We start from the raw sequence: 14,215 nt of genomic DNA on the forward strand, positions 1-14,215 counted from the left end.
ATTTTTTGAGTTAGCTTCGGTTAGATTTTTTTGTAAATAAAAAATAACCATTTTTCATAGCTACATAACTCTGTTGTTTCTCAACGGAAATTATAAAATAACACATCAAAATGCATTGAAATTTTATCAGCTTTCCAAATGGAATAGTTGAAAAAAATTAAATAATGTTCTTCAACATGAAAAGTTGTAAATAAACTTTAAATGGCGTCTAAAAGTACCGTCTGCACCACCGAATATTTTGCAAAAAATACCATTGTATAGCTCGATTCATGATGCAACTTTCATCTGAAGACACCAAAGTGGGCCATTAACACCTTGAAGAGTTATGAAAGAAATAATGACAATAAATCTCTATTTTTGCATCGAAAACAAACAATGGTCGAACAACTGCACTCACATATGGAGACAGCAAGCAGTTCTAACAACATGGAAACAAAAGAACTTACCAAAGCAGGTAAAAACACTTCTTTTTCGTGCTTTTTAGAGTGTTTGCAGCAAAACTGACTTTAAATTTTAACCAAAATTCTGAGTATCGTATTGTTTATGTGATATAACTAATAATGGGAATGTTGCTTTTACAACCTGGTCATATACTATATAACTTATTCATTTTTCGATCAAAGATCATTGTGAAGCATAATCAATGCCAATAGTAGAAGGTTCAGTCCCTGTGTTTAGGATCACAAAAATGTGATTAAAAAAAAATGAAATATAGACGTGCTTTACATAGTTTTTATATCGGGAGCTAAGCACTGGACACCAAAATCCTTTCCCATTGATCAAAAAAGTATGAGAAAGTGGCACAAATGTTACCGTATTCGTTTTCTACATTCGCCCAGTTTTGAGGTTTACCATACTAGAACGAACATAATTCGTCGTAAGTGTTTTGCTACCTCGATCGCTCACACACGAATCTTCAGTGCTCCACCGTCCATTTTGAATCAAATTTGGGGAATTACGGATGCAAAACTTAGCGCATAAACGTCTAAAAATGACAGTAAAATGTGCATAACTTGTTGTGACCTGGTGCAAAACTGGGTATAAACGAATACGTTATTAGATTTTTGGATATAACATGAAGTCAGTTAAGCTGCAACAATCTACCGCCCCTTCTTTCATAACAGTCACATATACAAAAATAAGCAAGCGAGACAATCAGCTTTTTCTGTTTTGGAATATATTTTTAAATTGTGACCACCACTTTCAGCATAGACGGAAATCGTTTCTAGGTTGTCATAATAAATCGTTAGGCCTGAAATTTTCGAAATTGGGTTATTGGTAAGGTCGAGAGCACCATTTTTATTCATTATGGGACTGTTAATCGACCATATTTGAAACCTTTTTCGAATCTACTAGCATAACAGTCCCATACAAAATATATTTTTCTCACCAAGCTACTTTCTAAGACTTAAATTTGATCATTTTTGAACTTCTAAATGCAATTGTCAGAAAAAGAAACATACTTTTGCAAAAAAATATGAATTCTACATTGTAAGTTGAATCTTTTTACGATTTTTGATTGCATTCGATAGTTTTTCGCTCAGGAAGTCATTCCTAAGAAAATCAGACCTGCCTTCGAAAACTAGTGTGCATCATTCGACATCAAGTGAGTTAAAAAAATGTTGAAATGATTCAAAACAATAAACCAAAGACTATTTCGCCGAAAGAAACATTGAAAAGTAACCAAATCCGTGGTATTTCACATATGGGACTGTTATTCAGGTATATTTGATACAGGACAGCCACGAATTGATATTTTTTTCGAAATTTCTAGAACAAAACCTCTTTTTTTAGTCTTTTATGTTGAAGCCTTATGTTGACCTAAAATGACGAAAATTCATATGGGACTGTTATGCGAGTAAGGGCAGTCTAAAAAGGACGAAAAAAATAGTGTTTTTTACCAGCTTTGATAAGTTCTTTTGTTTCCATGTTGTTAGAACTGCTTGCTATCTCCATATGTGAGTGCAGTTGTTCGACCATTGTTTGTTTTCGATGCAAAAATAGAGATTTATTGTCATTATTTCTTTCATAACTCTTCAAGGTGTTAATGGCCCACTTTGGTGTCTTCAGATGAAAGTTGCATCATGAATTGAGCTATACAATGGTATTTTTTGCAAAATATTCGGTGGTGCAGACGGTACTTTTAGACGCCATTTAAAGTTTATTTACAACTTTTCATGTAGAAGGTCATTATTTAATTTTTTTCAACTATTCTATTTGGAAAGCTGATAAAATTTCAATGCATTTTGATGTGTTATTTTATAATTTCCGTTGAGAAACAACAGAGTTATGTAGCTTTGAAAAATGATTATTTTTTATTTACAAAAAAATCTAACCGAAGCTAACTCAAAAAATAAAAATGTTAGAAATCTGAAAAAATACATGTGTTTTTAAGTCGCAAAAATGAACCAAATTTTCAATTTTGGGGAAAATCTGAAGACCCCCGGCGCAAACCCGTCAGATAATAAAAAAAAATCCTCATATGCAACATATAGCTTTTAACTTAAGCTTTTTCAGGCTCTAAGTGAATTTTTCTTCGAGCACTTATTAACAGACTTACAGTCTTTTCTTCGAAGCATGTTTTTCGGACTTTTTTTCTTAGACTCCGAATAACTTTAAAATCGATGTTTGTAGCTCAATACTGACTAGGAACTATATTTGAGTCACGTTACAAGCTTTCCAAAAATAAAAATTTTGTAAAAATCGGTTTAGAATCAAGAGAGTTTTACCGGAAAAGGTGTTAGGGGTCATTTGACCCCCGGCGGTATAAATAGGTATACCACATACGTATTTCGAAACCTACAAACTTTAAAAAAAAATATTTTTATGAAAAAATATGTGCATTTTGAAAATAAAAATAGTCATGAAGAAAAATTTGCGAAAAAACAATTTTTAAAGGAGTTACAGTCATTTGAAGTTCAAAAAATGTCATTTGATCCCCTGCGGTACAAATAGTGTTAATCAACTTAGACTTTCAAAGTGTGTTTCTCGAAATTTGCTTTATGGGCAGATAATACTTTGTTTTCATTTGTAGAAAAACAGAAATCTTAGTTCTTTTTACATATTTTAAGGTAAAGCTAGCAGAATTTCATTTATAACTTCCAAAATTATTCATGTAGGCTGTATACAAAACTAAACGCTGTCCAATCAGAATTGCGCACGCCACCCTTTCAAATTTACAAATTAAACAAAGAAATCAGAGACACTTCTCTTTTTTCAAAAACGCTTATATTTATCCACATCCTTATATGATCGCATAACCAAAAAAGCTTACTTTTTTAGAGCGGCTAATCAAGCACAAATAACAACCTAGCATTAGCGTGACGTTAAAATACTTATGTCGATTATTACAAGTGTTTTTAAAATCCAAATGACGATTTTAAACACTATACAGCTAAAGTAAGCAGTTCAATGACATTTTCATATTATTAAATAACATAAACTATAAACAATATCATGAACAAAGACGCTCTACGCTTTTGAACAAAAATAAAGGTTTTTCAAGTGATTTCTGAATGATTTCTTAAAAAGTGTGATAAAATCGAAACAATAACCGTGATAAAATGGAGCGTGAATTTGGCGAGTATTGATAAAATCGAACTGTGATAAAATCGAAAAACCACTGTATATTGAACTTATCTTCAGTTCTTTAAGACGTTTAAAATGTTTAGGATAGCATTTGAAAAAAATTGAATCATAGAGGCCCTCCGAGAAAAAACGTTCCGGGCCCCCCGATGACTTAATCCGGCCCTGCATTAGAGAAAATAATTCGAATTACACAAATTTGTTTTTGTAGAGCTACAAGCAATTGGGCTGCTAGTGGAAATTATAAATCTTCAAAATATTCATCAATCATTTGTATAGTGTAGTTTGTATATTGGCCCTCTTTCTAGGAGGAAGAGGAACTCCAAACTTGGTAGGAACTATTCACGGCCTCAAAAACTTCCCGCGCTGATTTTTACGTCAATCTGTTTAGTAGTTTCCGTGTCCATTGAAGACAAGAAGACATAACAAGCCTTATACATAGATAGAATCAGTTAAAAACACAAAAACCATGTTATTATTTCTGGTAGGTAACATCAAGCCTCTCTCATGACTTCTAGAGTGTCAACAAGATACTCACACTCCTCATCACTGCTCATCATTTCCAATCATGCCGCTTATGCATCATAAGTTTAAAAAAAAAATGGTAGGACATATAATTGACGTTGTCAAAAGCTTAGTTCCAGTTTTTTTTAAAAACATACGATTTTCTCCCTACTCTAAAAAGAAGGGTCACTTTCAACAAACTTTTATTTTAATGAAATATCTGATAAAAAGTGTGCAAACTTCGAGATTTTGATGAATTTGTGATATTATAAAGGCCATTACCCTATTACCACACGTCCAGAGGGGACGGGGTCTAAGCCCTCGGATCCCTGGTCGTTCCTCTGGGGATCAGTGAGGGGGGGTACACATGACCTTCTTCTGTTGGCTAGCTCGATCTTGATCTCGCGAAGGACCTCAAGGTCGGCTTTGTGCCTACTTTGGACTCCCAAGACTCGGATGTGATTGTGTTCGAAAAATGACAATTCAATAGATTTAAGTGCGTGGTTTATTTCGTGTTATAATTCTGTGTGATGTGTGAGATGTGTATGTGTGTGTATTTTGTGTGAGCGTATCGCCACCGTTTTGTGCAGGCCTGCGTCGTCGGAACGTTCTCTTGGTGATGAGCCTGGTGATGGACTGGCGAATTCTCGGAGATAGCTTGGTGGATGACTGGAGGTCGTCTGGGGCTGGTTGTGGCTTGAGTGAGGCTGACCAATGATGCTGACCAATGTAATGGGCGTTACTTGGCGGGAAATCACCATACGTTAAGCTAGGTCAGCTTGTTGGGTTCTTTCGGGGCGATTTGGTAAGATTGGACTTCTCGGGGATCTCTGATCGAAACTTGGAATGGTTCTGGCTTGCCCGGTCGGATTGGCGACCGAGGTGAGCAAGTGCTGCACCCCGTGCCGCGCCGCGGGGCTCACGTCCCCCGAGGACACCTCGAGTGGACCATTCTGGTTACCTGGGCAAGTAAATCGGCTTCGGGACACAATTTGCGATTCCTGTGTGCTTATTTTCGGCACAAGTTACGATCCGGGCTACTTTTCTTGCCCAAAAACTTTAAACTGGCACTCCACGAGTCACAAAGCGCCTACAAGTTGGCAACGGGCGCATGCGAGGCGTTCAGCGCGAAGTTACCACCCGAAAGAGATCATCTCTCGGCTTTCTCTTCCCGATCAGCCCCCTGAGTTTTTCCTCCAACCCACTGAACTGAAATTCGCCATCTTGTGATGTTCATGTTTGTGATGTTATATGTATTGTGTCTAAACTAGCCCTAATACTTAGCATATTTCGGAATAGTTTGAAATCAATTGCCAAACTTAAACACCCATCAAAATAAATAATTAAATTAAACAATTAACATTGAAAAAAGAAACAAAAACTAACATGCAACAAGACAAATGTTACTAACGGTAACAACCCATAAAAACTACCATTGCTGTTATTATTGGTTTTGTTCGAACTAATTTTAACATTTTTTTGTCAGTAAAGTAGTTAAAAGGAAAACTACCACACATAAGTAGGCCAAGCGCGGTTCATCCCACAAGCGGAATCTTGCATCCGGGCCGGACCGCACTTTAGTCGAATTTTGTTTTAAACATCCGGGCAAACCCGGATAAAAACGGGCAAACCAGGAACCTCAATCTACCACTTCATATAAGTAGGCTCGTTATGAACAAAAATTTGGTTTGTGATGAGTGTGGTATCAAGAAATCAAAGTATTCATTCTGTTGTGGTATGAGCCTACTTGGTTGAATGATTCAACTGAATCAAAGCAATCGAAAGATTCCTTTTAATTCAACCACGGTAAATGAAAAGTTCATATACCAGTATTTCGATAGCAACTTATTGATCGATTCAATCGAAAACGTTCACTGAAGAAGGTAGTAAGTTGCTATCGAAATACTGGTATATGAACTTTTCATTTACCGTGGTTGAATTAAAAGGAATCTTTCGATTGCTTTGATTCAGTCAAAGTATTCATATTATTAAATAGACCAAAAAGTCAATTGAGATATTTTCGTGCTTCGTGACGATTCAATAGTATGTTTGGTCGATCAGTACATCTATTTGCGGTATCAATTTGGTAATTATCTGAGATATCATAATGAGAAGGCTTCCAAGTAAGTTCTATCCGCCCATTTTCACCTTCTTTCATTTCTTCTAACTTTTTATCCGTCTATAGCCCAGCAAAGATGAAATTGTTTCAGAAATGATAATTTAAGTCGTTTACGATGGTGATGCGAATCGTAATTCTTACTGCTTAGTAAAGAGCTCGTACAAATATCGTCAGAAGTCAGTTTAAAGCGGATATGATAGAAAGTCCGCCATGTTTGTAAATTTCGAAATGATTTTGCTCTCGTGCGGGCTTCAAGTGAGAAAATCGTCGTCATGTTCTCTCTGCAAACAGCAGTGCATCCAGATGGCTAAAAATCAGATACGAAATGAGTAATATTGATTGACCAGTATTGAGAGAACTAGAATATATTGTCACTTGAAACGAGTTGAAGGCTATGAGAGCAAAATCTTGCAGGTGTCAAAAAACGTTCAATTGGTGCAGTTTTCGTCGTTTTAGAATAAAATGAAATTTTTTCTGTACTTCCTCCACATTAATAGGTAAATGCTGTTTTTCAAGATTCATATGATCATTCTTTAAGGAACGTACCGTAGACTGGGGTAATTTTGATCACCGGGGTTACTTTGATCAACATGAATTTGTTCCACACAATCATAAATAACTAGTTTAAAATCTGAAAAATGTTTTTTGCGTTTGAAAACCTATAGATTGAGTTTCAGATTTTTCCAATTTGGTATTTATTATGGAAATTTGTCTGGTGGTATAAATGTTACTTCAAAATTTTTAAATTTCTATCTTTCTGAAGGCTCGCAAACCAACCTTTCCTGAGGAAATAATAACACTGTTTCAGGTGAAAATTAAACTTTTTTTTTTGTATACACTGCCGGCCAAAAGTTTGGGATCACCCGCTAAAAAACATGCAAATTTTGATCGTTCATATCTCAGCCGTCTTAGGACATATTGCAAATCTTCTGAACTCATTTGAAAGATAATGAGCAACAGCTATTTTGGAGGTATTTTGCCCAAAAATAATGTTTTAGTTTTGCACCTAAAACTTAACCTAAAGTTAGAGCATTTTCAAAAAAACGCACTCAATATTCAAAGCCGATCATCTCGCGATAGGGTGGACCAAATTTCAAAATTTGAGTGGCATTAGAATCCTTATTCTATACTTCTCAAAATACAATCAAAAAAATTTGTGCAAAAATTTAAGAATGTACTTTTAATTCATAAAATAGACACTTAAGTTATCGTCCAAAAGTTTGGGATCACCCCTCAGTATGGTGTATTGACAAAAAACATGCAAATTTATCTCATTCATATCTTTCTCATCTAACATCGTATTGCAGATCTGAAGGGCGCATTTGAAAGCTTAGGAATTGTTGTTTTTCCATAAATTCATACAAAAATTATATTTTAAGGTGATAATCATAAACAATTTACTTGAAATTAATTGTTTTTTGAAAATTCACACTTATGATTGTGAATTTTTTATGGTTATGGATTTAAAATATAATTTTTTAATGAATTTATGAAAAAACAACAATTCCTAAGCTTTCAAATGCACCCTTCAGATCTGCAATACGATGTTAGATGAGAAAGATATGAATGAGATAAATTGGCATGTTTTTGAAAAAATGATCCCAAACTTTTGGTCGATACACCATACTAGGGGTGATCCCAAACTTTTGGACGATAACTTAAGTGTCTATTTTATTAATTAAAAGTACATTCTTAAATTTTTGCACAAAATTTTTTGATTGTGTTTTGAGAAGTATAGAATAAGGATTCTAATGCAACTCAAATTTTGAAATTTGGTCCACTCTATCGCGAGATGATCGGCTTTGAATACTGAGTGCGTTTTTTCGAAAATGCTCTAACTTTAGGTTAAGTTTTAGGTGCAAAACTAAAACATTATTTTTGGGCAAAATAACTCCGAAATAGCTATTGCTCATTATCTTTCAAATGAGTTCAGAAGATTTGCAATATATCCTAAGACGGCTGAGATATGAACGATCAAAATTTGCATGTTTTTTAGCGGGTGATCCCAAACTTTTGGCCGGCAGTGTATGTATGTACTAAGCTTTTATAGCACAAACGGCTTGGAACTCTATCAAATGCTAAAATTTTAAGAAAAAAAGAAAATGGAAACAGTTGAAGGTCCAAGAAAATTGCTTGAAAGCAAAATTTCATTTGTTTTTGTTGCTAGAAAATATTTAGCTATGATTATAATTTCTACCCCTAAATGTATGCAACTTCATTGTCCATCTTTCAAATTTAAAAGTTTTTGAAAAAAATGTTAAAAAGCAGTTTGTTGTAAACTAAAATAACTGGTATTCATGTGTTTAAACCTTTTTTGAAAATGATACCAATATTTTTTATGATATTGGGATATATTAAAACCATGCTGATCAAAATTACCCCGAAACATTAAATATGATTTTTTTTATAAACATTTAATTTTAGCCACTCATCTTGTTTAGATATGCTGCAATCAATGATTATGATTTAAACTTCTTTCCTCAGTGAGTGTTTAAGAACTTTTAAGAGGTTACAAAAAAGCCGTTCTTCCCAAAATGTTTTCGGATTAAAATGTGGTCAAACAAATATTCGTGTTTATCGATTATTTTCTTGTTAAAAATCAAAGTATTTTGCTTTTTGAAGTTCAATATATATGAATGACGGAAGAAATACTCAGTGGAGATTTCAGACGCCCTAGTCCAAATAAATTAGTCTTTCGTTTGACGCCTGTCATCAGATTTTGTACAGCAACCTTATCTATTTAATTCGCCGCAAAACGCCAGTTTGCTCTAAACTGCTTGAAAATCGCCCAAAATGTTTCAATTGAGAAAAATTCTGATGTTTTGGAAGGGATCTCATCTGTGGACAAAATGTGAATGTTGTTAGAGGCAAACGTCACGTCACGGCCATTTTCCTATTAACAGTTCAGACAAGTCATGTTTCTTCAGGATAAACAATAAAATTTTGGATGAAATTTTCATAAAACTAGAAAATTTAAATTAATTTTAATTAATTTAATGACTAAAGAAGAGACAAAAACTTTTGAGCAAACTTTTAGGAAATACTAAAAATAATAAGTTTTCAATGTTTCAATTATTGTTAAGAACAATAAGAATTTCGACTATTTATTCTATGCACATGTTGATATGCTCATTTGTTGATGCTGTTTTAGACTTATAAAACTGTTTATTTTCCCTAGAACATTCTGAAAATTATCTTATTTATACATAGTAGTATTTTTAATTTCACCCTTTTTTTCTTAACAAAATAAAATGTTTTTTCGGTTCTTCCCGAATCCTTCACTACCAAAATCCCGAAAATTGAACCTACCCCAGCTAGCAAAAAACCGTATCAATTATCGGCTAATTAATATGTTTTATTATTCCATTTACTGCCGACAGCAAGATTAAGAAGGCTGCCAAGAAAGTGAGACAGAGTGTTGAAAAAAAAGAAAAATAATCCGAGCAAAAAGCAACCGCCAGGCTAAAAGTTCACACGTGGTGGATGGCAGTGTTTAGGTATCGCCGTTGATTTGGTGGAAATCTTCTTACGCCGGAGCCTCATTATCGGTTTCTGACTGACTCGGTTTTTCCATGCGTATCATTCTGTAGTCTCAAACTGCTCCCTGGAGTTTTACAGTGCGTTGCAGATGTATCGAATCGATCGAGTTAGATGAGATTTTCAATCTCCAACCTCAGAACCCTCGAAAAGGAACTTTGATTATTATGATTTTTGTCAAGTATCATTACAAAATTATTCAAAAATTTTGACTCAACATCTCCGTGGCCCACTTTAGCATAATGATGTTCGGAAATCATCGATCGGCCAACATTTCCCGGAAGCTTGTTTTCCCCCGAACTACAACCGCCGAATTTCGGTCGACAAATGGCAGGCACTTGTCTGTTTCGCGGCGTTTTCCGCTTTTCGTCAGGCGTTTAACTAAGGCGGAAGTCGGCGGGTGGCTAGATGGAAAAGGAATTCTGCGGTGATTTATGCTCTAACCATAGGTCTTCCGAACCCTGACTTAACTTTAGTAGTGGGTACCCGAGGCAAAGGAAGAAAGAAGGTTCATTAAGTGTTGTGTGTGTGGTGCTGTCGTCGAAAGCCGAATGACGGCGCCGCCAATGATGTTGATGATGAGATAGAGAGATGGAAGGCTCTGTATCGTATACATACTTCCAAAGGGCAAGAAAATCGAGAAGAATCATTTCCGCCAGGCAACTTTCTGCTGGGACACCCGCCAAGGCCCAAGATGTGGCGGCCATGTGGCAAAAAGATTAAGCATAATTACATTATAGTTAGGAGGCTTTTATGAAAACTCAATTAGGTTCATTGGGGTCAGAAAAAGTGGGAGGTTGCTGTCAGAATTTTTAACAGAGAAAGTTTTTTTTTCATATTTCATCATTTTTATGTTAAAAGTATGGACAAATTTACTACAATTTCATGTGAAAGGCATTTGAAACCTTTAATATATAGCTTTATTTTTTCATTCCACCTGTGTGTACGTAAATTGTGGATTGTGGCAAAACAAATTTATTTCCACGAACTGGCAAACGCAATGGCGAAAACCGCAAAGGCACAACAAACAAATAACCGAATCCCCTGGCCGAGGCAGATTTAGGTTCATGGCATCGCTGCCTGCCGGCTGAATCATCAATCATTCGAATATCTCTGGATTTGAGTTGGAAATTGAAAAACACCACCTACACACCCACCTCCTCATTTTGATCGGCCAGGTGCGGGTGGTGGACAAATTTAATGTTTTGATTAAAGTTGGGAGGTAGAAGGAGCGAAACGTGGGAGGTTTATGAGAAATAATGAACAGACTGCAACATGGCTACTCTACTGTGCTACAATGATAATTGGATTTTTATGCTGCGCTAGATGAGTTATCGTTATGATATTCGGACGAAAGACAATTATGAAATACTGCCCGCCCACTCGTGGTCTTGTTGGAGATGTGCAAATAAATAGATTTAATCATTTGATTCCCGGAATGGCGATATGATTTGTGCTTTTTGAGCCACGAAATTGGTCAATCTAAAAGCAAATTAAGGACCTTTCATTCAAAATTAGATACCTTTCATGAAATTTTCAATCATGAGCTAAAGATTTGTAGAGGAAGTAGACCAATTTTCGCGTGTTTGAAATTTTTTAATTAACAAGATCAAATACGAAAGTGCTTTTTTCAAAGGTTATGGAAAGTATTAGAGAAACATGAGGTATCAAAGAAAGAAAGATCATAAGTCGTAAATATCATGAACTTTTCGAAAAAAAAAGATACAACGGCTCACCGGCAGGACTTGAACCCCCCAGACAACCATTTGGTGGGTATTTCGAATTTGCAAAACAAATATACGTGTAAACATATCGTACATAATGCAGCAAAACCAGTATATACGTATCATTTTGGAGGCCATATAGGAATATAGCACACATTTTCTTGATTAGGATTGCATTGAATTACGATTTGCACAATTTATCATGCGAATCACCCTGATTCTTTTTGGAATAAACTATGACAATTTACATCATCATATAGATGATTGAGGTTGTAATCTTTTGGGTCTTCGCTCAATATGCGATTGGGAATATATTTGGTCGTCTCCTGCGACTTGCGACTCATTTTCCGTCAGGTGAATAAAAATAAGATTATTTCAGAGAAATGCGTTTTTTGCTGTAAAATTCAAGTTTATATCGAACAATTTATTATTTGCCAGATTGCTGAATTTTTTCAACGTTCAAGAAGCTATTGTAGTACCTGGATTTGATCTCCTGACGATACGATCTACAGCTTCACACTCTGGGAAGAACTTTTATTACCAGCAGTTACCTTAGTAATTTTGTATCGCTGAAATAATCGACTGTAGGTACCATTCTTCCGACATTTTATGTTTTTCTTTTATTTCTCTCTCATTTTAGCAATCTTGTTTGATAGAAAAATGTACTTTCTGCTAAGATCCAACCCCTGGTTGTTACGATAATATAAATCGTATTTCATGTTAAAAAAAAATCTAAATAATTCGAAATTATTTTATGCATAGCACGACAAAATCTGTCAATCACGGCTGATCATCGTATATCGGTCGTTTCACGGATTTTTGCGGATTGTCGTACACAAAGGTCGTGTTCATATGTACATAAATACGATTCTCTCTTCTTGTCGTAATAAAATCATGCAATGCATTTAAATACAATAAATAATATGCATGGGTCGCACATTGTAGGTGCAGATCTACGAAAAAGAGTTAAATAACATTCCATACGTTATAATCTGGAAAGATGATGTGCAACTTTGCAGAAGAAAGTGTATAGCTATTACTTGTCGTTAAAAAGTTATTCAAGTTTTTCTGAGTGAAAAAGTCACAAATTTCAAACTTTTGCTAAGAATTGCACTATATTATGATGTGGATGAGTTTCGAGCAATTTAAACAAATCAAACTTTTTCATCCTTTTATCCATCCTTCAATCAGCAGAAACAACCATGACTACACAGAAAGAAAAATGTAATCTTACATTGCACGTTTTCACATCATCGCCACGAAAAATATGAAAAAGAGTATAACATTTAAAGGCTAAGATGAACTTTACATGTCACCGCATGCGAAATCCAGCGTCAACGTCAGTTTGCCAATTCTGTTTTGTTTTCGTTCCTATTGGATTCCCAACGAAGGCGAACTTCTTCAATAAGCTTGCAATTTCATGTAAATCTTAGCGTTCGCAACGTTCGACCGTATTTTGTTGTACCTGCTCGTGTGCTGTTCGCTTCTGTTCGAATCGAGGTGGTGCATGCTGAGTTTTAAGCAAGTAAGTGAGAAATAAAACTTAATACCCTTCTTTTTTTTTTTTTTTTTTTGTTTCGATTATAGTCGTTTTACCATCATTATGGCATTCGCGACTTTATCAACGTTGCAGTTGGCGGATCGTTATTGAAAAACTTATCCGATACAACTGTGTTCGATGTTTACTCTTGGGCTCGAACTCGCGGACATCTGCTCAGGAGACAACAGACTTGCCAACTGAGCTATATCACAAGCCCAATACCCTTCTAATTATTGTAATTATCATATCAAATGGTTAATTTTATTTGTTCCAGAAAAAATGCCACTTGAATTCAACGAAAGCTCGGGCTACCCCAAGTGCATGACAACTTATTTCCCTACCAGCATGTCAATCGCCGTTTCCGTCGTCGGGGAAATAGCATAAAAAAAACCGGTATTCGTGAAAATTTATTAAATACCAATTTTTCTTGTGTGGATCAAATAAAATGTATGTGTAAGATATTAAAATCTCTTATCGACAAATATCGATGCTTTTCTTATTGGATAAACAACCATACCAAAAAGAATGATTGGAAATGTAAGTTTACAGTAAACAAATCAGTTGAAGGCGATGGGAAGTTTACATGAATTAAGCCGTATTGATACATGTAAATACCCGATTCCCTTCTACCCATGCAGTTGCATGTAATGTTACAAGAATTTTTCTAACTGTGTAGGCAGTTCGTTAAAGCTCGTCTCCCGATCGGCCGGCAGTGATTTAAGGAAGATTAACTATAGGAGCGGGGTGATAGTTTTAAAGTGCGGCTATAAAGTGTTTTTACGTGTATTAACCCAGTTTGCTTTGCTAGATGGGAAAATATTGTTATTTTTGTGAAATACATAGTGACGCTGGAATATCAGCAATTTTTTCCTTCCCAAGTTCGATTGTATGCGTGTCGTTGCAATCAACATAATCGCGCATTCTTCCTTCCTTACCCAAACGAGGGAATGGACAGCTTGCGGAAAAGATTTTGATGCGCTGTAGTATGCGAGTAGCATTAGTGTGTATGTGTTCTTGCGATTGTTCGGTCTGTTGCTGACCGGGTGCAGGATAGCTAGATTTATTAGTGTTGAAAATTGGTACGCAAAGATCTAACAAATCATAGCTGCTTGTGAGAGAGGGAGGAGACACCACCAATGTTGTGAGCTGTCAGTTTTTCAAATGAATTTCAACGCTACGATTTTTGAAAATATTCCTGATTTTGCC

General features: G+C 35.3%; 2 protein-coding genes across 14 annotated transcripts in view; both read right to left on the reverse strand.

Moving 5' to 3' along the window:
- LOC129746877 (potassium voltage-gated channel protein Shaw) overlaps positions 1 to 14,215 on the reverse strand; it is a 470,858-nt gene that overhangs the window by 345,373 nt on the left and 111,270 nt on the right. The window lies entirely within an intron of this gene.
- The window catches only part of LOC129746878 (potassium voltage-gated channel protein Shaw-like), a 423,808-nt gene that overhangs the window by 129,360 nt on the left and 280,233 nt on the right, over positions 1 to 14,215 (reverse strand). The window lies entirely within an intron of this gene.

The sequence above is a fragment of the Uranotaenia lowii genome, chromosome 2 (assembly GCF_029784155.1).
Source record: "Uranotaenia lowii strain MFRU-FL chromosome 2, ASM2978415v1, whole genome shotgun sequence".
Taxonomy (NCBI): Eukaryota; Metazoa; Arthropoda; class Insecta; order Diptera; family Culicidae; genus Uranotaenia; species Uranotaenia lowii.